A 24076-nucleotide genomic window follows, 5' to 3' on the forward strand; every position below is an offset into this window, starting at 1 on the left:
GGGATGAGCACTATGGGACTGGACCACTCACTGTTAGACTCCTCTATGACTCCAAGTTCTAACATGGTTTTAACTTCTTTAGAAATAGCTTCTCGCTGAGCTTCAGGAATCCTATATGGCTTTAAATGAACCCTGACCCCTGGTTCTGTGACAATGTCATGTTTTATTATGGTCGTTCGGCCAGGCAGCTCTGAAAATACCTCCCTATTTTGGATGAGAAATTCTTTAACCTGATTGTTCTGATCAGCTGATAATGTCTCTGACACCTTCACTGCGGGAAGCAACCGGGGTGAAGACACCGAAGGGCAAGGCTCCGCTGACAGAGACAACCTATCTTTCCAGGGTTTGATTAAGTTAACATGGTAGATCTGTTCGGGTTTTCTCTTTCCCGGCTGGTATACTTTGTAATTAACCTCATTCACTTTTTCCCTAATCTCAAATGGACCCTGCCATTTAGCTAGGAATTTGCTTTCCACAGTGGGTACCAAAACAAGAACTCTATCTCCAGGAGCAAATTCCCGTATCTTGGCACTCCGGTTATAGACCCTCTGTTGAGCACTTTGGGCCTGTTCCATGTGCTCTCTGACAACAGGTACCACGGCTGCAATCCTATCCTGCATTTGTGTTACATGCTCAATAACGCTTCTATAAGGAGTGGGCTGTCCTTCCCACGTCTCTTTGGCAATATCCAACAGCCCTCTGGGGTGTCTACCATACAACAAATCAAATGGAGAAAACCCCGTAGAGGACTGAGGAACTTCTCTGATGGCCATTAACAAGTAGGGCAACAAACAATCCCAGTTTTTCCCATCTCTCTCAACAACCTTTTTTAACATACTTTTTAATGTTTTATTAAACCTTTCCACCAACCCGTCAGTTTGGGGATGGTAGATGGACGTCCTGAGGTGAGTGACCTTAAATAACTTGCACAATTCTTTCATGATCCTTGACATAAATGGAGTACCTTGGTCAGTCAAAATTTCTTTTGGTATTCCCACTCTACTAAATACCTGCACCAGCTCCCTAGCTATCGCCTTGGTTGTGATAGTGCGTAAAGGGACAGCCTCAGGATATCGAGTGGCATAGTCCATAATTACCAGGATATACTGATGGCCCCGAGCAGACTTTAACAAGGGCCCCACGAGATCCATGGCTATTCTGTCAAACGGGACCTCTATAATAGGCATGGGAACTAGTGGGCTCCTGAAATGGGGTCTAGGGGCATGATACTGGCATTCAGGACAGGAAGAACAATATTCAGACACTTCTTTATAAACCCCTGGCCAAAAGAACCTTTGTAAAACTCTTTCAGTGGTTTTTTCTGCCCCTAAATGTCCTGCGGTAACGTGACTATGAGCTAAATCTAGTACCGTTCTCCGATAAGGCTGGGGAACTACCAACTGTTCCACCACATCCTCACCCCTTTTGACAATGTGGTACAAGAGCTCATTACAGATGGCCATGTGGGGATACGTAACCCTGTCACCTGGTACCACAGGTTCCCCATTAACAATCTTAACATTCTCTCTAGCCTTTATTAAGGTAGGATCCTTTAACTGTTCAGACGCAAACAGATCCTTCTTTACCTCCAGGTCAGGCACGCTTTCCGTTCTAACTACTATGTCTCTGTTCCCAGCAAGAGGGTCCTCACTGGACTCCCCATCTGTCACTTCCCCAGCCAAACTAGCAAAAGGCAAAGGGCCAGAAAGTTCCGAAGACCCACGTACATCCATAAAATCACCGGTATTATCAACTGGCTTTTTACTTCTCACATCTGTAGATAACCGTGATTCCCACAGTTTCCAAAAATGAGGAAAATCCCTCCCTATTATGGCCTCATGCACCAAGGTAGGGACCAGTCCCACTTTAACTATTGCTGACCCACAACAAGTTTCTATATTCACCTCAGCAGTGGCATAATGTTGGGTATCCCCATGTATGCAAGTTACCCCAATAGGTATTTGCTGGACCTTTAAGGGGTTCACTAACCCAGCTTTCACGAGGGTAACTAAACTTCCTGAATCTAGCAAGGCCTCTACCCGGTTACCCTCTAAGAACACATCACACATTTGTTTTTCCAGCTCAGGTGAAGGTACCACAGTACAGGCTAACCTAGCAAAGAAAGACATTCTGCGACATTCAAAGGCAGCATCACATTGCATGGGTTCTTGCGTGACTGGGCAATTGGCAATAACATGACCTGGCATACCACACCTAAAACATTTAATCACACGATTATCAACCCGTTTGGGCAGCATAGACCGTTCTAGCCCCATTGGCCTGTTTCCAGGGCCAGTGTTTACAGTCTCTCCAGCCTTGCGTTCTCTTAACCGCCCAGCAACGTTTTCCCACGGAACAGTCTTACCAGTCTTTACTGAAGGGCGCTGTCGAGGATCTATGGGTTGCTGGGTGGTCATCAGTAGTTCCTCTGCTGCCAAATACCTCTCTACCATGTCCACTAATTGGTCAGCAGTACCCGGGTTTCCATGGCTCACCCACTTGCGCAGGACCATGGGCAAAGATCTCAAGTAGCGGTCCATGACGACTCTTTCCACCATCTGGGGACCAGTTAATGTCTCTGGCTGTAGCCATTTTTTTGTTAGCTGAATAAGGTCGTGCATCTGGGAGCGCGGAGGCTTCTCCATGGCGTACAGCCAACGGTGCACCCGTTGTGCTCGTACTGACAGCGTGACTCCCAGGCGGGTCAGGATCTCAGTCTTTAGTTTATCATAGTCCCGAGCCTCAGCAGGGCTTAAATCAAAGTAAGCTTTTTGGGGCTCACCTGACAGGAAAGGTGCCAGCAGACTGGCCCACTGTGCTTTCGGCCAGTTCTCACGCTCGGCAGTCCTTTCAAACGTGGTCAGATAGGCCTCCACATCATCAGCCTCTGTCATTTTCTGCAGGAAGTGACTGGCCCGTATAGAACTAGAGCTGGTTGGAGCACTGACGGCCACATCTCCAACCCGAGCTGCAAGTCTCTGCACCACTTCTGCTAAGGCCTCTCTATCCTGACGCTGTTGCCTGTAAAGTTCATCAACAACTGCCTGCTGTTGTCTCTTATTTTCCTCCATTGCCACCTGCTGCTGTCTGTTGGCCTCCTGCTGTAGTCTCCAATTTTCCTCCATTGCCACCTGCTGTTGTCTCCTATTTTCCTCCATTGCCACCTGCTGTTGTCTCCTATTTTCCTCCATTGCCACCTGCTGCTGTCGGTTGGCCTCCTGCTGAGCCGCTGTAGCTTGCAGCAAGGCTTTAAGCAGATCCTCCATGTCGACAGATTTTTCAGGCGGCTTTGTAGCTGCTTTCACCCAGGACATATATCAAACCCTCAGGGGTGAGTCTCAGTAACTTCACACTGGGCTGTATCTGCATAAACCACCGTTTTCTGCAGGCCTCACAAAGCTGCTGCTTTCACTTATGCGCAGAACGGTGTGCTCGCATTCTCCACCAAGTTGTAACACTGTAGGGGTGCAAGGCGCCTTTTCCTGGGGAATATGGCCGCATGCAGCAGCTGAGGAACAACACAAGTCCAGTTTCTGGTACAACTGACCCCGGCCAGTTTTATTGAAACAGAAAATAAAACAAACCCCAAAATAAAAATACCTTGCCTGTCCGGCACTAACTAAACATAAGATATTCCTCACTGTCACTAAACAAAACACAGAGTTCTTCAGTACATACTGTATAGCTTACTTGCATCAGAAAACGTGTCTCTCACACACAGATCCTGCAGCCTTCCCAGGCAGTCTCCCTATACTAATCAGGTTAGAAGCACTATAACACTCTTACACAGCTGAAACCCTGATTAGCCCTCTGTGAGGCCAAAGACCCGAACTGGGCCCAATGTCTAGAACTCGCCTTATCTCTCTCTCAGAGCCTTTACCCAGCTTTTACAGCAAACTGAAAAGGTTCAGACAAAACAAAAAGCATTTTTCCTAGAAGTTAACATTTTCTAAAACATGTAAGACAAGAACCTGGGACAAATATACCTGCCCTCAAACACTATCCCAGTGTTCTTGTCACACAATATTAACAATTAAATTGTTTGCCCACTTTTTCACTGTGTTACCTACCCATGCAGAAGCAATCGCAGGCCTGAGTAACGTACCCGTAGCAACATAGATGGACTTTAAAGTCATCTCTAATTTGCGGTCAGCAGGTTCTTTTAATGAAGCTGACCCTGGGGCAGGTAAAATGATTTTCTTTGACAACCTAGAGACTGAGGTGTCTATCATTGGGGATGACACCCACTTACGCCTATCCTCTTCAGGGAAAGGGTACGCTATCCTTAGACGGAGGAAAAGTCACCACCTGTTTTTTTATTTAATTTAAAATAATTTTTTTCCTCAGGTGGAGGTGTTGTGTCAGGAAATTCCAACACCTCTTTTATAGTGACCATCATACATTGAATGCTCTTAGCCAGTTTGGGATCTACCCCCCTCAAATCTCCAGTGTCAACTTCAGTGTCGGAATCTGTGTCAGTGTCCCTTTGCATAATTTGGGTGAGACCTTTTCTGGGAACAGGAGGGGTCCCAAGTGGGTGACGTGGAGGAATCAGCAAACAGAGCTTCCTCCACAGACTGTCTTGCTTTGTCTGTTGTTCAGACTCAGAGAATTTACATATTACTCTGCAGCTTTCACACCCACACAGGCTCAGAACACTCTTGTGCCTCCAAAATGGTTTCCTCTGGGGAAGAACTTTCTCTAGACCTGTTACACACGTGTACAGTCACACCACTCACACACACAGGGGAGCTATTGGGGACAGATCTACCTAAAGTCTGTCAGAGAGACCCAGAGGGGATTTCCAGTCCACACCACGCGCCCTATATGTATTACATACAATGAATATACATATATAACAAAACAGCGCTTTTTATCCAATGTGAAGCCCACAGACTTCATTAAATTATGTGCTCCCATCCCCTCCCCTTCTATAACACCCTGGTACTTGTATCAGCGATGTGTGAGGAGAAGCAGCCTGTAGGATCAGCGCTCCAGCGTCTCTGTGAGGAGAAAATGTCGCCAAATGAGAGTTACAAGCAATTCTTAGGTGAAGCCCCGCCCCCTGTAATGGCGCGGTTCAGCCACAGTAATATTTATACTGGCGAGGGTAGTGTACAAAAGCGGCTCACATGTATGTACATTTTGCCAGTGAGAGTAAGGATTTATCATGTCCCCAGAGCGCCCTCCCCCCCCCGCACCCTGTGCTGAGAGACATGTTGCTGTGCAGCGTCCCGTGCAGCACTGGTACCTTTATGCCGCCATGATGACCGGAGGGCCTGTCTCTGCAGGTCTCCGGTCAATACTCACCAGCCTTCTGACTTCTGGCTCTGTTAGGGGGTGGCGGCAGTGCTGTGGGAGTGAGCAGCAGCCAGGCAAGGGCTGTGTTCAGTACCCTTCAGGAGCTAATGGTGTCCTGTCAGCGGAAGCAGAGCCATTAAACTAGCTGAGAAGTTGGTTCCTACCTCCCCCCCCCCCCCCCCCCTAAGTCCCACGAAGCAGGGAAGCTGTTGCCAGCAGGTTCCCTGTAAAGTAAAAATCCTAACAAAGTATTTTTCAGTCAAACTCAGTAGAGTTTCACTGATGTGCAGCCAGTCTCCCGGGCACATTTTCTAAACTGAGGTCTGGAGGAGGGGCATAGAGGGAGGAGCCAGTTCACACTGTTGAAAAGTCTTAAAGTGCCGAAGGCTCCTGCGGAACCGTCTATACCCCATGGTACTAAAATGAACCCCAGCATCCTCTAGGACGTAAGAAAAAAGAGGAATAGTCTACAAACAGAGGGTAGAGGGAGGACTGAATATAGTGAACCCCCTGTGTTGTTTTTATAACTCTTTTAATAAATTAATTTTGGTTGTCTCTTTTAGTGGGTAGCTGGTTTTAGGGAATGATTGTCCCCCTTCTTTAAAGCATGGCTAGATGGAGGTCATGTGAAAAGTCTCCGGGCAAGCAGGGTCTACCTCCCAATTTACGTGATTCAGAGAGTGATAGGATGGTGGGGCTTGGATTTGGGGGAGTTAAGAGACCTCTGTAGGAGGGAGTTAGGAAAGAGGATTGGCAAACCAATTTCCATGTTTCACTGGCCTTGAGGGATTGCACAGGAGATGTGTGTTTAGAGAGTGTCTCTCTGATCAATTCACAAGACTCCTGTTAAAATTCAGGGACATCGCCTGACTCTCCTTTCAATGGAAGGTCTATATTAGAGGGAATCTGCGGATTAGAGGTTCCAATGATCATGGGTGTTCACGTGAGGAGTGTCTAGGAGAAGAAGAAACCATGGACTACTTCTTCCTGCAGTGTCACTGCATGAGGTGGGGGAGGAGGATGGAATTGGAGAGGGGGAGGTTAGACACTGTCGACTGGTCCCGGTGGTGGCGCCAGTTAAAAATCCCCTTAGTGAGTGGCATATGTCTTTCCTCTCTCTAATCTAGGGTCTAACTGCAATTTTCATTTCTAAATTAAAATAAGAATTTACTCACCGGTAATTCTATTTCTCGTAGTCCGTAGTGGATGCTGGGAACTCCGTAAGGACCATGGGGAATAGCGGGCTCCGAAGGAGGCTGGGCACTCTAGAAAGATCTTAGACTACCTGGTGTGCACTGGCTCCTCCCACTATGACCCTCCTCCAAGCCTCAGTTAGGTACTGTGCCCGGACGAGCGTACACAATAAGGAAGGATTTTGAATCCCGGGTAAGACTCATACCAGCCACACCAATCACACCGTACAACTCGTGATATGAAACACAGTTAACAGTATGAAACAATAGAGCCTCTCAACAGATGGCTCAACAATAACCCGATTTAGTTAACCATAACTATGTACAAGTATTGCAGATAAACCGCACTTGGGATGGGCGCCCAGCATCCACTACGGACTACGAGAAATAGAATTACCGGTGAGTAAATTCTTATTTTCTCTAACGTCCTAGTGGATGCTGGGAACTCCGTAAGGACCATGGGGATTATACCAAAGCTCCCAAACGGGCGGGAGAGTGCGGATGACTCTGCAGCACTGAATGAGAGAACTCCAGGTCCTCCTCAGCCAGGGTATCAAATTTGTAGAATTTTTGCAAACGTGTTTGCCCCTGACCAAGTAGCTGCTCGGCAAAGTTGTAAAGCCGAGACCTCTCGGGCAGCCGCCCCAGATGAGCCCACCTTCCTTGTGGAATGGGCATTGACAGATTTTGGCTGTGGCAGGCCTGCCACAGTATGTGCAAGCTGAATTGTACTACAAATCCAACGAGCAATAGTCTGCTTAGAAGCAGGAGCACCCAGCTTGTTAGGTGCATATAGGATAAACAGCGAGTCAGATTTTCTGACTCTAGCCGTTCTGGAAACATATATTTTCAGTGCCCTGACAACGTCTAGCAACTTGGAGTCCTCCAAGTCCCTAGTAGCCTAGGCACCACAATAGGCTGGTTCAGGTGAAACGCTGACACCACCTTTGGGAGAAACTGGGGACGAGTCCTCAATTCTGCCCTATCCATATGGAAAATCAAATAAGGGCTTTTACAAGACAAAGCCGCCAACTTTGATACTCGCCTGGCAGAAGCCAAGGCCAATAACATAACCACCTTCCACGTGAGATATTTCAGATCCACGGTTTTTAGTGGTTCAAACCAATGTGATTTTAAGAAACTCAACACCACGTTGAGATCCCAAGGTGCCACAGGAGGCACAAACGGGGGCTGACTCTGCAGCACTCCTTTTATAAATGTCTGAACTTCAGGTACTGAAGCTAGTTCTTTTTGAAAGAAAATCGACAGAGCCGAGATCTGTACCTTAATGGAACCCAATTTAAGGCCCATAGTCACTCCTGCTTGCAGGAAATGCAGAAATCGACCTAGTTGAAATTCCTCTGTTGGGGCCCTTTCGGCCTCACACCATGCAACATATTTTCGCCATATGCGGTGATAATGAGTTGCTGTAACCTCTTTCCTGGCTTTAGTAAGCGTAGGAATGACTTCCTCCGGAATGCCCTTTTCCTTCAGGATCCGGCGTTCAACCGCCATGCCGACAAACGCAGCTGCGGTAAGTCTTGGAACAGACAGGGCCCCTGCTGCCGCAGGTCCTGTCTGAGTGGCAGAGGCCATGGGTCCTCTGATATAAATTCTTGAAGTTCTGGGTACCAAGCTCTTCTTGGCCATCCACGAGTATCATTCTTACTCCTCGCCTTCTTATTATTCTCAGTACCTTTGGTATGAGAGGCAGAGGGGAGAACACATAAACCGACTGGTACACCCACGGTGTTACCAGAGCGTCCATAGCTATCGCCTGAGGGTCCCTTGACCCGGTGCAATATCTTTTATAGCTTTTTGTTGAGGCGGGACGCCATCATGTCCACCTGTGGCCTTTCCCAATGGTGTACAATCCTATTGGAAGACTTCTGGAGGAAGTCCCCATTCTCCCGGGTGGAGGTCGTGTCTGTTGAGAAGATCTGCTTCCCAGTTGTCCACTCCGGGAATGAACACTGCTGACAGTGCTAACACATGATTTTCCGCCTATCGGAGAATCCTTGTGGCTTCTGCCATCGCCATCCTGCTTCTTGTGCCGCCCTGTTGGTTTACATGGGCGACTGCCGTGATGTTGTCTGATTGGATCAGTACCGGCTGGTTTTGAAGCAGAGGCCTTGCCGGCCTCAGGGCATTGTAAATGGCCCTCAGGTCCAGAATATTTATGTGTAGGGAAATAACCTGACTTGACCAAAGTCCCTGGAAATTTCTTCCCTGTGTGACTGCCTCCCAGCCTCAAAGGCTGGAATCCATGGTCACTAGGACCTAGTCCTGTATGCCGAACCTGCGGCCCTCTTGAAGATGGGCACTCTGCAGCCACCACAGTAGAGATACCCTGGTCCTTGGAGACAGGGTTATCAGCCTATGCATCGGAAGATGCGATCCGGACCACTTGTCCAACAGGTCCCTCTGAAAAGGTCTTGTATGGAACCTGCCTAATGGGATTGCTTCGTAGGAAGCTACCATTTTTCCCAGGACTCGCGTGCAATGATGCACCGCTACCTATTTTGGCTTCAGGAGGTCTCTGACTAGAGATGACAACTCCTTGGCTTTCTCCTCCGGGAGAAACACTATTTCTGGTTTATGTCCAGAACCATCCCCAGGAACAGTAGACGTGTCATAGGAACCAGCTGTGACTTTGGACTGTTTAGAATCCAACCATGCTGTTGTAGCACTTTCCAAAATAGTGCTACCCCGACTACCAACTGCTCCTTGGACTTCGCCCTTATAACGAGATTGTCCAAGTACGGGATAATTACAACTCCCTTTTTTTGAAGGAGTATCAACATTTCGGCCATTACCTTGATAAAACACCCTCGGTGCCATGTACAGTCCAAACGGCAGTGTCTGGACTTGGTAATGGTAATCCTGTACCACAAATCTGAGGTACTCCTGGCGAGGATGGTAAATGGGGACATGCAGGTAAGCATCCTTGATGTCCCAGGATACCATGTAATCCCCCTCGTCCAGGCTTGGAATAACCACCCTGAGCGATTCCATCTTGAACTTGAATTTTTGTGTTCAAGGATTTTAAATATAAAATGGGTCACACCGAACCATGCGGTTTCGGTACCCCAACCCGTGTGGAATAGTAACCCCGTCCTTGTTGAAGTAGGGGCACCTTGAGTATTACCTGCTGGGAATACCGCTTATTAATTGCCTCTAGCACAGCCTCCCTGCCTGAGGGAGTTGTCAGCAAGGCATATTTTAGGAAACGGCTGGGGGGAGACATCTCGAATTCCAGCTTGTACCCCTGAAATACTACTTGAAAGAAACAGGGATCCACCTGTGAGCGAGCCCACTAATTGCTGAAATTTTTGAGACGGCCCCCCACCGTACCTGGCTACACCTGTGGAGCACCCGCGTCATGGTGTGGCCTCACAGGAGGCGGGGGAAGAATCTTGATTCTGGGAACAGGCTGACTGGTGCAGCTTTTTTCCCTCTACCCTTGTCTCTGTACAGAAAGGAAGCGCCATTTGACCCGCTTGCTTTTCTGAAGCCGAAAGGACTGTACCTTTGTCTGTGAGGAAACCTGAGGTAAAATTATTTCTTCCCAGCAGTTGCTGTGGATACGAGGTCCCAGAGACCATCCCCAAATAATTCCTCACCCTTATAAGGCTCTCTATGCGCTTTTTAAGTCAGCATCACTTGTCCAGTGACAGGTCTCTAATACCCTCCTGACAGAATGGACATTACATTTATTTTGGATGCCAGCCGGCAAAATATCCCTCTGTGCATCCCCCATATATAAGACGACGTCTTTAATATGTTTTTATGTTTGCCAACTAGTATCCCTGTTTGACAGGGTCACCGACCACGCTGCAGCAGCACTATCTGCAGGTCTCAGTCTAGTACCTGAGTGTGTAAATACAGACTTCAGGATAGCCTCCTGTTTTTTATCAACAGGTACCTATTAAAGTGGCCGTATCCTAAGACGGCAGTGCCACCTTTTTTGACAAACGTGTGAGCGCCTTATCCACCCTAGGGGATATCTCCCAGCGTAACTTATCCACCTGGCGGGAAAGGGTACGCCATCAGTAACTTTTTATAAATTACCAGTTTCTTAACGGGGGAACCCACGCTTTCACACACTTCATTTATTCATCTGATGGGGGAACAAAACACTGCCTGTTTTTTCTCCCCAAACCTAAAACCCATTTTTAGAGGTGCTTGGGTTAAAGTCAGAAATGTATAACACATTTTTTATTGCCGGGATCACGTCACGGATGTTCCTAGTGGATTGTGTATATGTCTCCACCTTGTCGACACTGGAGTCAGACTCCGTGTCGACATCTGTGTCTGCCATCTGAGAGAGCGGGCGTTTTTGAGCCCCTGATGGCCTTTGAGACGCCTGGGCAGGCGCGGGCTGCGAAGCCGGCTGTCCCACAGCTGTTACGTCATCCACCCTTTTATGTAAGGAGTTGACACTGTCGGTTAATACCTTTCACCTATCCATCCACTCTGGTGTCGGCCCCACAGGGGGCGACATCACATATATCGGCCTCTGTTCTGTCACCATATAAGCCTCCTCATTCAACATGTCGACACAGCCGTACCGACACACCGCAGACACACAGGGAATGCTCTAAACGAGGACAGGACCCACAAAAGCCCTTTGGGGGGACAGAGTAAGAGTATGCCAGCACACACCAGAGCGCTATATATATACAGGGACTAACTGAGTTATGTCCCTAATAGCTTTTATATAATATACTGTATACAGTGCCAATTTTAATGCCCCCCCCTCTCTTTTCCCTCTTACTGTGCAGGGAAGAGCCAGGGAGCTTCCCTCCAGCCGAGCTGTGAGGGAAAAATGGCGCCAGTGTGCTGAGGAGATAGGCTCCGCCCCTTTTTCGCAGCCTATTCTCCCGTTTTTTATGGAATTCTGGCAGGGGTATTTACCTCATATATAGCCCCTGGGGCCATATATTGAGGTATTTTAGCCAGCCAAGGTGTTTTTATTGCTGCCTCAGGGCGCCCCCCCCAGCGCCCTGCACCCTCAGTGACCGGAGTGTGAAGTGTGTGAGAGGAGCAATGGCGCACAGCTGCAGTGCTGTGCGCTACCTTGGTGAAGACAGAGTCTTCATGCCGCCGATTTTCCGGACCATCTTCTTGCTTCTGGCTCTGTAAGGGGGACGGCGGTGCGGCTCCGGGACCGAACATCAAGGCTGGGCCTGCGGTCGATCCCTCTGGAGCTAATGGTGTCCAGTAGCCTAAGAAGCCCAATCCGGCTGCAAGCAGGCGAGTTCGCTTCTTCTCCCCTTAGTCCCTCGCTGCAGTGAGCCTGTTGCCAGCAGGTCTCACTGAAAATAACAAATTCTAAGACTATAACTTTCTAAGAGCTCAGGAGAGCCCCTAGTGTGCATCCAACCTCGGCTGGGCACGAAATCTAACTGAGGCTTGGAGGAGGGTCATAGTGGGAGGAGCCAGTGCACACCAGGTAGTCTAAGATCTTTCTAGAGTGCCCAGCCTCCTTCGGAGCCCGCTATTCCCCATGGTCCTTACGGAGTTCCCAGCATCCACTAGGACGTTAGAGAAATTAGGTTTTGACTCAGTTTTGATATTTTGGAAATGGTTTGCATATGTCAGATGGGTTATAAGTATTTTCTGTCATTTCTTGATTAATGTTGGTTGTTCAGGTATGAAAGGAGAATGAATGGGTATGCAAGAGAAAATTAGTTGGGTGAAAATGGGAGAGATGCATGATGCTGGTGGGTGTATGAATGGGTGGGTGGTTGGAGGTTTTGTGTGGGCTCGTAGGAAGTGGACAAAGGGGATGGGGTAAAAACAGTTGTTTTTCAGGAAAGTTTTGTTTTGTTTCCCAGGTATTGAGTGAAGAAACTCAGGTTTTATATGGTTTAAAAGTTTATATTATATGCTTATATCATGGTTTTGTTATATTCTCGGAAATGGGATGGTTTTTTTGTGTTGGAAAAAAAATTGTCTTTTCATTATTTATAATTTATGTATTTATCACTATGTAAATATATATTTTGTTGCAATTTTGAATAAAAACATTCCCTAACAGATGACATAGATCTTTCCATTAATTTTGAAACATAGGGGTACCCTGGTCCGTCAGGACCTCTTTTGGTATTCCCAACCGGGTCCATAGAATTAGCAATTCCCGGACAATACTACTAAACTTCATGTTACATAGTGGTATGGCCTCCGGGTATCTGGTGGCATAGTCAACCACTTCTAATATATGCTAATGCCCACGAGCAGATTTCTCCACTGGCCCTATCAAATCCATACCAATTCGCTCAAAAGACACGGAGATGATAGGCAGGGGAACCAAGGGCACCATAAATTCTGTCCGGGGTTCTGTCCTCTGACACACGGGACATTTTTGACAATGGCCCTCATTCCGAGTTGTTCGCTCGCAAGCTGCTTTTAGCAGCTTTGCACACGCTAAGCCGCCTACTGGGAGTGAATCTTAGCTTATCAAAATTGCGAACGAAAGATTTGCAATATTGCGAAAAGACTTCTCTGTGCAGTTTCTGAGTAGCTCGAGACTTACTCTGCCAGTGCGATCAGTTCAGTGCTTGTCGTTCCTGGTTTGACGTCACAAACACACCCAGCGTTCGCCCAGACACTCCTCCGTTTCTCCAGCCACTCCCGCGTTTTTCCCAGAAACTGTAGCGTTTTTTCAAACACTCCCATAAAACGGCCAGTTTCCGCCCAGAAACACCCACTTCCTGTCAATCACATTACGATCACCACAACAAAGAAAAAAATAAGATTTTACTTACCGATAAATCTATTTCTCGTAGTCCGTAGTGGATGCTGGGGACTCCGTCAGGACCATGGGGATTTGCGGCTCCGCAGGAGACAGGGCACAAAACTAAAGCTTTAGGATCAGGTGGTGTGTACTGGCTCCTCCCCCTATGACCCTCCTCCAAGCCTCAGTTAGGATACTGTGCCCGGACGAGCGTACACAATAAGGAAGGATATTGAATCCCGGGTAAGACTCATACCAGCCACACCAATCACACCGTATAACTTGTGATCTAAACCCAGTTAACAGTATGACAAACGTAGGAGCCTCTGAACAGACGGCTCACAACAAATAACAACCCGATTTTTTTGTAACAATAACTATGTACAAGTATTGCAGACAATCCGCACTTGGGATGGGCGCCCAGCATCCACTACGGACTACGAGAAATAGATTTATCGGTAAGTAAAATCTTATTTTCTCTGACGTCCTAAGTGGATGCTGGGGACTCCGTCAGGACCATGGGGATTATACCAAAGCTCCCAAACGGGCGGGAGAGTGCGGATGACTCTGCAGCACCGAATGAGAGAACTCCAGGTCCTCTTTAGCCAGGGTATCAAATTTGTAGAATTTTACAAACGTGTTCTCCCCCGACCACGTAGCTGCTCGGCAGAGTTGTAATGCCGAGACCCCTCGGGCAGCCGCCCAGGATGAGCCCACCTTCCTTGTGGAATGGGCCTTGACAGATTTAGGCTGTGGCAGGCCTGCCACAGAATGTGCAAGTTGAATTGTGCTACAAATCCAACGAGCAATCGTCTGCTTAGAAGCAGGAGCACCCAGCTTGTTGGGTGCATACAGTATAAACAGCGAGTCAGATTTTCTGACTCCAGCCGTCCTTGAAATGTATATTTTCAATGCCCTGACAACGTCTAGCAACTTGGAATCTTCCAAATCGCTAGTAGCCGCAGGCACCACAATAGGCTGGTTCAGGTGAAACGCTGACACCACCTTAGGCAGAAACTGAGGACGCATCCGCAGTTCTGCCCTGTCCGAATGGAAAATCAGATATGGGCTCTTATACGATAAAGCCGCCAATTCTGATACTCTCCTGGCTGAAGCCAGGGCCAGTAGCATGGTTACTTTCCATGTAAGATATTTCAAATCCACCGATTTGAGTGGCTCAAACCAATGGGATTTGAGAAAATCCAAAACTACATTCAGGTCCCACGGAGCCACTGGGGGCACAACCGGGGGCTGTATATGTAGTACTCCTTTTACAAAAGTCTGGACTTCAGGAACTGAAGCCAATTCTTTCTGGAAGAAAATCGACAGGGCCGAAATTTGAACCTTAATGGACCCCAATTTGAGGCCCATAGACAATCCTGTTTGCAGGAAATGTAGGAATCGACCCAGTTGAAATTCCTCCGTGGGGGCCTTCCTGGCCTCACACCACGCAACATATTTTCTCCAAATGCGGTGATAATGTTGTGCAGTCACCTCCTTCCTGGCTTTAACCAGTGTAGGAATGACCTCTTCTGGAATGCCTTTTTCCTTTAGAATTCGGCGTTCAACCGCCATGCCGTCAAACGCAGCCGCGGTAAGTCTTGGAATAGACACGGTCCCTGCTGAATCAGGTCCCGTCTTAGAGGTAGAGGCCATGGATTTTCCGTGAGCATCTCCTGAAGTTCCGGGTACCAAGTTCTTCTTGGCCAATCCGGAGCCACGAGTATCGTTCTTATTCCCCTTTGCCGTATAATTCTCAGTACTTTGGGTATGAGAGGCAGAGGAGGAAACACATACACTGACTGGTACACCCACGGTGTTACCAGAGCGTCCACAGCTATTGCCTGAGGGTCTCTTGACCTGGCGCAATACCTGTCCAGTTTTTTGTTGAGGCGAGACGCCATCATATCCACCTTTGGTTTTTCCCAACGGTTCACAATCATGTGGAAGACTTCTGGATGAAGTCCCCACTCTCCCGGGTGTAGATCGTGTCTGCTGAGGAAGTCTGCTTCCCAGTTGTCTACTCCCGGAATGAACACTGCTGACAGTGCTATCACATGATCTTCCGCCCAGCGAAGAATCCTTGCAGCTTCTGCCATTGCTCTCCTGCTTCTTGTGCCGCCCTGTCTGTTTACGTGGGCGACTGCCGTGATGTTGTCCGACTGGATCAACACCGGCTGACCCTGAAGCAGGGGTTTTGCCAGGCTTAGAGCATTGTAAATTGCTCTTAGCTCCAGTATATTTATATGAAGAGACATCTCCAGGCTTGACCATACTCCCTGGAAGTTTCTTCCCTGTGTGACCGCTCCCCAGCCTCTCAGACTGGCATCCGTGGTCACCAGGACCCAGTCCTGTATGCCGAATCTGCGGCCCTCTAACAGATGAGCACTCTGCAACCACCACAGAAGAGACACCCTTGTCCGTGGCGATAAGGTTATCCGCTGATGCATCTGCAGATGCGATCCGGACCATTTGTCCAGCAGATCCCACTGAAAAGTTCGTGCGTGGAATCTGCCGAATGGAATTGCTTCGTAAGAAGCCACCATCTTTTCCAGGACTCTTGTGCATTGATGCACAGACACTTTTCCTGGTTTTAGGAGGTTCCTGACAAGTTCGGATAACTCCTTGGCTTTCTCCTCCGGAAGAAACACCTTTTTCTGAAGCGTGTCCAGAATCATTCCCAGGAACAGCAGACGTGTTGTCGGGGTCAACTGAGTTTTTGGAAAATTCAGAATCCACCCGTGTTGTTGCAGCACTACTTGGGTTAGTGCTACTCCGTCCTCCAGCTGTTCTCTGGACCTTGCCCTTATCAGGAGATCGTCCAAGTAAGGGATAATTAATACGCCTCTTCTTCGCAGAAGAATCATCATTTCGGCCATTACCTTGGTAAAGACCCGAGGTGCCGTGGACAATCCAAACGGCAGCGTCTGAAACTGATAATGACAGTTTTGCACCACGAACCTGAGGTACCCTTGATGTGAAGGGCAAATTGGGACATGCAGGTAAGCATCTTTTATGTCCAGGGACACCATAAAGTCCCCTTCTTCCAGATTCGCTATCACTGCTCTGAGTGATTCCATCTTGAACTTGAATTTTTGTATGTACAGGTTCAAAGATTTCAGATTTAGAATAGGTCTTACCGAGCCGTCCGGCTTCGGTACCACAAATAGCGTGGAGTAATACCCCTTTCCCTGTTGTAGGAGGGGTACCATGACTATCACCTGCTGAGAAAACAGCTTGTGAATGGCTTCCAATACCGTCGCCCTGTCTGAGGGAGACGTTGGCAAAGCAGACTTTAGGAACCGGCGAGGGGGAGACTTCTCGAATTCCAACCTGTAACCCTGAGATACTACCTGCAGGATCCAAGGGTCCACCTGTGAGCAAGCCCACTGTGCGCTGAAATTCCTGAGTCGACCCCCCACCGCTCCTGAGTCCGCTTGTACAGCCCCAGCGTCATGCTGAGGGCTTTGCAGAACCCTGGGAGGGCTTCTGTTCCTGGGCAGGGGCTGCTTGCTGCCCTCTCTTACCCCTTCCTCTGCCCGGGGCAGATATGACTGTCCTTTTGCCCTCTTGTTCTTATAGGACCGAAAGGACTGCGGCTGAAAAGACGGTGTCTTTTTCTGTTGGGAGGGGGTCTGAGGTAAAAAGGTGGATTTTCCGGCAGTTGCCGTGGCCACCAGATCCGATAGACCTACGCCAAATAATTCCTCCCCTTTATACGGCAATACTTCCATATGTCGTTTGGAATCCGCATCACCTGACCACTGTCGCGTCCATAAACTTCTTCTGGCAGATATGGACATCGCACTTACTCTCGATGCCAGAGTGCCAATATCCCTCTGAGCATCTCACATATAAAGAAAAGCATCCTTTAATTGCTCTATAGTCAATAAAATACTGTCCCTATCCAGGGTATCAATATTTTTAGTCAGGGAATCCGACCAGACCACCCCAGCACTGCACATCCAGGCTGAGGCGATGGCTGGTCGCAGTATAACACCAGTATGTGTGTATATACTCTTTAGGGTAGTTTCCAGCCTCCTATCAGCTGGATCCTTGAGGGCGGCCGTATCAGGAGACGGTAACGCCACTTGTTTTGATAAGCGTGTGAGCGCCTTATCCACCCTAGGGGGTGTTTCCCAGCGCGCCCTAACCTCTGGCGGGAAAGGGTATAATGCCAATAACTTTTTTGAAATTAGCACTTTTCTATCTGGGTTAACCCACGCTTCATCACATACATCATTCAATTCCTCTGATTCAGGAAAAACTACAGGTAGTTTTTTCACCCCCCACATAATACCCCTTTTTGTGGTACTTGCAGTATCAGAGATATGCAAAGCCTCCTTCATTGCCGTGATCATATAACGTGTGGCTCTACTTGAAAATACGTTTGTTTCTTCACCGTCGACACTAGATTCAGTGTCCGTGTCTGGGTCTGTGTCGACCGACTGAGGTAAAGGGCGTTTTACAGCCCCTGACGGTGTCTGAGACGCCTGGGCAGGTACCAACTGGTTTTCCGGCCGTCTCATGTCGTCAACTGATTTTTGTAATGTGCTGACATTATCACGTAATTCCATAAACAAAGCCATCCATTCCGGTGTCGACTCCCTGGGGGGTGACATCACCATTACCGGCAATTGCTCTGCCTCCACACCAAACATCGTCCTCATACATGTCGACACACACGTACCGACACACAGCAGACACACAGGGAATGCTCTTATCGAAGACAGGACCCCACTAGCCCTTTGGGGAGACAGAGGGAGAGTTTGCCAGCACACACCCAAGCGCTATAATATATATGGGAACAACCTTATATAAGTGTTGTATCCTTATAGCAGCTTAAATATATAAAATATCGCCATAAAAAGTGCCCCCCCTCTCTGTTTTACCCTGTTTCTGTAGTGCAGTGCAGGGGAGAGTCCTGGGAGCCTTCCTCACAGCGGAGCTGAGCAGGAAAATGGCGCTGTGTGCTGAGGAGAATAAGCCCCGCCCCCTATTCCGGCGGGCTTTTCTCCCGTAGTTTGTAATATCTGGCAGGGGTTAAATACATCCATATAGCCTCAAGGGCTATATGTGATGTATTTTTTAGCCATAAAAGGTATTTACATTGCTGCCCAGGGCGCCCCCAGCAGCGCCCTGCACCCTCCGTGACCGTTGGTGAGAAGTGTGTGACAAACAATGGCGCACAGCTGCAGTGCTGTGCGCTACCTTCAAGAAGACTGATGAGCCTTCTGCCGCCGGTTTCTGGACCTTCAATCTTCAGCATCTGCAAGGGGGGTCGGCGGCGCGGCTCCGGGACGAACCCCAGGGTGAGACCTGTGTTCCGACTCCCTCTGGAGCTAATGGTGTCCAGTAGCCTAAGAAGCCAATCCATCCTGCACGCAGGTGAGTTGAACTTCTCTCCCCTAAGTCCCTCGATGCAGTGAGCCTGTTGCCAGCAGGACTCACTGAAAATAATAAACCTAAAAACTTTTTCTAAGCAGCTCCTTAAGAGAGCCACCTAGATTGCACCCTGCTCGGACGGGCACAAAAACCTAACTGAGGCTTGGAGGAGGGTCATAGGGGGAGGAGCCAGTACACACCACCTGATCCTAAAGCTTTAGTTTTGTGCCCTGTCTCCTGCGGAGCCGCAAATCCCCATGGTCCTGACGGAGTCCCCAGCATCCACTTAGGACGTCAGAGAAACCTCGTAATGCCGTGAGTAAAATACCTAACTGCATAGCAAATTTACTTGGCGCAGTCGCAGTGCGAACATTGCGCATGCGCAGTTAGCGGAAAATCGCTGCGATGCGAAGAAAATTACCGAGCGAACAACTCGGAATGACCACCAATATTTCTTTACTGCCACATAAATTCCTGGTCAAAAGAACCTTAACTGTATACGCTGAAGAGTTTTATCCTCTCCTAAATGTCCACCCCATGGATAAGTGTGAGCTGCCCTCATTACCATATGCTTGTGTTTCCGGAGAACAAACAGTTCAAATGAGCAACACGGTACAATAAATCATTTTTCAATACAAAGTATGATACCCCTTCTGGTGGTAATGCAGTAATTAACTTGCCATTTACAGTACCTCTTTAACACTTTCAAAGGCATATATCAAATTTCCATCATTCTGTTGGTCCCACCCAAAGTACAGTAAAGACACTTTTTCACCAATGGGAGACCAATGTGCCTCAGTCTCATTGTCCCCATGCTACTCACTGGCCAAGGAGGATTTTATAGTCACAGAACTTTGTCATACTGTAGATCTTAGTTCCTGGGATCCCTCCGTCTCTGTCTGCACGCCGATGCCATGCCAGCTAATCACCTACTGCAGTAGCGGGAAGTCACAGCCTAAAATCAGCAGATAAGGAGGTCTGAAGGTTACTGTGGCTACCACTTTCACTGGTCATCCTTTTATCATCACTGGCAAGTGCACTCATGGACGTTCTTCTATATCCCCATGTATGCAAAGCACCTTTACAGGGTGTAACACCAGATCAGCCCGGGAGCAACCAAGTAGGCAGACATGATGGTCAATGCACTGCCAGTATCCACTAAGACCCAGACCTCTCGGCCTTCAATTTTCACCAAACAACAAAACAGGGTGGTTCCCCTGGGGAAATGCTTTCAGCAGCCATGCTGACCACAGGTCGAGTGTTTTTCCCTGTGCAGCAATCCATCAGCTCACCCTGCTTTGGACAGTCTTTGCGTATATGACTGGACTCATCCTACTCAAAACACACAGCTAGAGGTGGGTTGTTGGGTTTGACCTCAGGAACCCGGGTTTTGGGCTTAGGAACCGGCTGCAACCCTTGATTGGCTTTTTTCAATTTCCAAAAGGTCAGGTACTGCTCAATTATCCTGCCAACTCCTCAAATGTATAAGGATTAGCTTGTAGGGCTCATTGTTGTACAACCCAGTCTAAAACCCATATAGCATGGTCTAGAGCAACTATTTCCACCACAAGCTGTGCAGAGTTTTCATCTGGCTGACATCAGGCTTTGCTCAGTCTGGCTAGCTTTTCCAATTGAACCCTAGGAGGCTCAGATGGATTCAGTCGCCAATCATGGAACTCCGGGGCTTAACTGGGGCCCAATGTTGGGAAGCTGCATACCTCTTAACATTGCTGCTTTGGGAGTCAGGACTTCTGCGTGGCGTAGCTCGCCTGTGGCCGGAAAGAGGGAGTGGCTTCACGGAAAGGGGGCCTGGCTATGTAGGGGCCTGGCTACGGTCGCAAGCCATGCCTAATGATTTCATCACTGAGGGGGGCATGCCCAGTGCTCTGTGAGCTGCAGGCATGCCCCCAGTCACTCTGACTCTTGTTAATGGATGCTGTGCGAATGCGCACAGTGTCTATTCACCGCCGCTCTGCTAGTCAGAGCAGCAATTTACAGGAGCCTCCTAACTGCCCCCCCCCACACACACACACGACTGTCCCATGAAAATCGGGACAGTTGAGTGGCATATAGTTGTGATGATTACTGAGCAAACAGATGTGCTGATTTTCCTTGGTTCACATTATGTACAGGTTTTATATCAATAATATAGATTTTGTTTTCACTGTCATTGAGGAAGTTCATTATTACTATCCTTCTTCTAGAGGTAATTAGCATGTACTATCCTCCCTAGGAGTTTTTATGTAGGGAAATCATTTTTATTGTTTATTGCACTGATTATCTTTTTTTTGTAGTATGTTGTGTAACAGGAGACTTGCTAGAATGTGCTCTGCTACAAAAATTCCACCAGCGACCGACTCCAGGCTTCTGCAAAAACAACAAATACCTTTTATTCAGGTACTGTAGCTCAAAAACAAAGATATACATAAAACAAAGGTCACTTTCTTTAGTATAAACAGCCAGGGAGGTTAGGCCTTGCCTTACTCCCTCTTACTACTAAATAAGGAACCCTTCAGGTCCCGGCATCCTGACACTAGTGCCCCAGTCTTCCGGATCCCACTGTCCCTAGCAGGCCTATCACCTGGACACTAACTGCCTTCAGGAGCCCTGACTCATGGGAGAGACTCTGCTTTAAACCAAGCACCCAGGAGCTTCTTGGGCTAAAACGCCTATAAGACCTGGTCTGGGCCAAATGGATGGGAAGCCGGTCTATCCACACTTCCCATCCACCCCCAGGACCCTGTGTGTAGCTTACAGGTGGCAAAGTACCTTTTCTGCCAAAGTTGCTTATCATTGTAATGTTACCATGGTTACTGTTGTTTTGACAGCTCATTTTCCACTGCTGCATGGACCCGTTTGACGTCACTTCTGGGAACGGAAGTGATGCCGTCACCAGAAGTCGCCAGACTGGTGGGTATGCCGTGACTAGAAGTGACCGAGTCGGGCACCGGGCAGCGTGGAGGAGGTGCCAGCTGCAGATTTATTGCCACATGTCATTTGATTATTGTCCTGAGGAAGAGGGCATGTCCCTGAAACGTAGACATCAATAAATTCACTGTCTGACAGCCTCCGAGTGCCGTCTTTATTTGCACCAGATGATGGAAACGCAATTCTTCTAAGAAGGGCACCGGACCAAGTATTCCCTAATTAAGGGGAAACTTTAATTATGCCCATATTGAATACACATTATAACATCAACGTTTTGGGCATTCAGACGGAACTTTATCAGTATATAGTACATTATAAGTAACAGTAACCTATCTAAGTATGATCATTATATAATGAAAGTATCATTGCCCAGACCGCACAACAATTATTTCTGTCACTATTAGAGTATGTGATTTTCATCAAAGAACCTCAATGTTGCTGTTATCTATTTTATACATGGATGCGTCTTTGCATGAGACACATTTTCATGGACACACCCTTACTGTACTGAACCAGTGCTTGCATGCCCTCTCATAATACAAGCAATCTGCATATGGATACTGAACCAGTGCTTGCGTGCCCTCTCACAGTACAACCAAAGCTGCATTTAAATGTGTGCGGAAGAAGGGATACTGTCATTAGGTCGACAGTCATTAGGTCGACCACTGAAGGTCGACATGCATTAGGTCGACAGGTCAAAAGGTCGACATGAGTTTTTTGTTTTCTTTCTCCATTTTTTTTATTTTTTTCATACTTAACGATCTACGTGGACTACGATTGGAACGGTAACTTGTGCCGAGCGAAGCTGCAGCTGAGCAAGGTACCTTGCCCGAAGTATGGCGAGTGAACGCGGTGCACTAATTGGGGTTCCACGTCACTTTACGAAGAAAACGAAGCCCAAAAAAGGTAAACAAATAAATAATTTATGTCGACATTTTGGCCTGTCGACCTAGTACATGTCGACTTATTGTCCCTGTCGACATAATGCAGGTCAACCTTCCATGGTCGACCTAATAACTTTCGACCTAAGTTGTGTCTACCCAACGACTCATACCCGCGGAAGAATTCTCTGTGCAAAAGCACAGTCCAAAAAGTACAATTTGTGCCAAATAATATGCTCTATTTCCAGAAAAAAAAGAAACAATTTGCTTTAAGATCTTACCAAGGAAATCTAGATAAACTATCTCCCATTATGAAAATGTCAAATAACTTAATTACGATCAGGTACACTGTTACAGTTACTGTGCGCTATTAGGTCCATCTACATCTGTTTGGAAACTTTCTTCTTTTCAGCGCTCTTTAAGTAAAGTCATGTTCCCTTATTTTCCTCACACCAGGTTGAAATTGTAACCTTATTCTAGCAATTTTTGTTTTCCGAATTCAATTTCTTTTGGTATAATTGAAGGTTTCTGTCATACTGCCTTTCTAAGCCACACGCTTTATGTTCTTGAAGCCTTTCCTTGAACAGAATATTGAAGGTGAGGTCTAACATATAAAACGGCTGTAAAACTGCTCTATTCTACTTTTAACACATCTTTGTATAAAACTAACTACCCTGCTGACATCTTGCTCTGCTTTACTACATAGCTCAGCAACCTGTAAATCATCTGTAATTATGATGTGTGGCCCCTCTGCCTCTCTGTTCTTATCGTAGCCCACACGTGGAACATAAAGGATACTGAAAGCAAGGGCTGACACATTAACAGCTCATGTGTTAGTTATGCAGATATAATGCAGGCAGGTTAGTGGAAATGCTGGACTACTATTGTCTATAATTAAGGCTAGCAAGACTGCAGTAGGAGACTCCAGTGATTTGGAATGAGTTGTTGTTGTAGGCAGGGCCATAATTCCGTGTGTGCCAGCGGTGCCTGGCACACAGCACACTCGCCCTGAGGGTGCAACTGCCCGCATCCCCATCAAGGGGGCCCAAATTCTGCGGCATTGTAATGAGTCAGACTGACTCATTATAAGCCGCCTCTGTACTGCCGCCGGAGCGAGCATTCAAAGGGGAGGTGATGTTTCCCAGCAGTGTGCCCGCTTCCAGAGCCCCACTGCCCAGCTTCCTCCCCCACAATCCGGCAGCCGGCTCCCGCCTCCTGACTCCCCACTGCCCGGCTCTCGCCCCCACACTCTGGCTGCTGGTTCCCACCTCCTGACCCCCAGCTGCCCGTCTCCCGCCCATACACTCCGACTGCCTGGCTCCCGCTTTATGACCCCCCGGGTGCACGGATCCCACACCCACTGCCCGGCTCCTGCCTCCTGACACGCTGGCTCCAGCATGCAGAGGAAGATCCAGCAGTGGCAGCTGCATGAGAAGGTGAGAATAGAGGGGACTGGCGGGGGAGAGTGCCGGGGTGGGGAAAGAGAGAGATAGTATATATAGTGTGTGTGTGTGTGTGTGTGTGTGTGTGTGTGTGTGTGTGTGTGTTTGTGTGTCTGGGTGTGCATATGAGTACATGTAGCTGTGTTTATATGTGGCTGGATGTGTGTGTGTGTGTGTGTGTGTGTGTGTATATATGTATATATGTGG

General features: G+C 48.0%; 1 protein-coding gene across 2 annotated transcripts in view; it reads right to left on the reverse strand.

The window, feature by feature from the left end:
* Positions 1–24076, reverse strand: part of TUSC3 (tumor suppressor candidate 3) — a 563832-nt gene that overhangs the window by 234775 nt on the left and 304981 nt on the right. The window lies entirely within an intron of this gene.

Source organism: Pseudophryne corroboree, chromosome 1 (assembly GCF_028390025.1).
Source record: "Pseudophryne corroboree isolate aPseCor3 chromosome 1, aPseCor3.hap2, whole genome shotgun sequence".
Classification (NCBI taxonomy): domain Eukaryota; kingdom Metazoa; phylum Chordata; class Amphibia; order Anura; family Myobatrachidae; genus Pseudophryne; species Pseudophryne corroboree.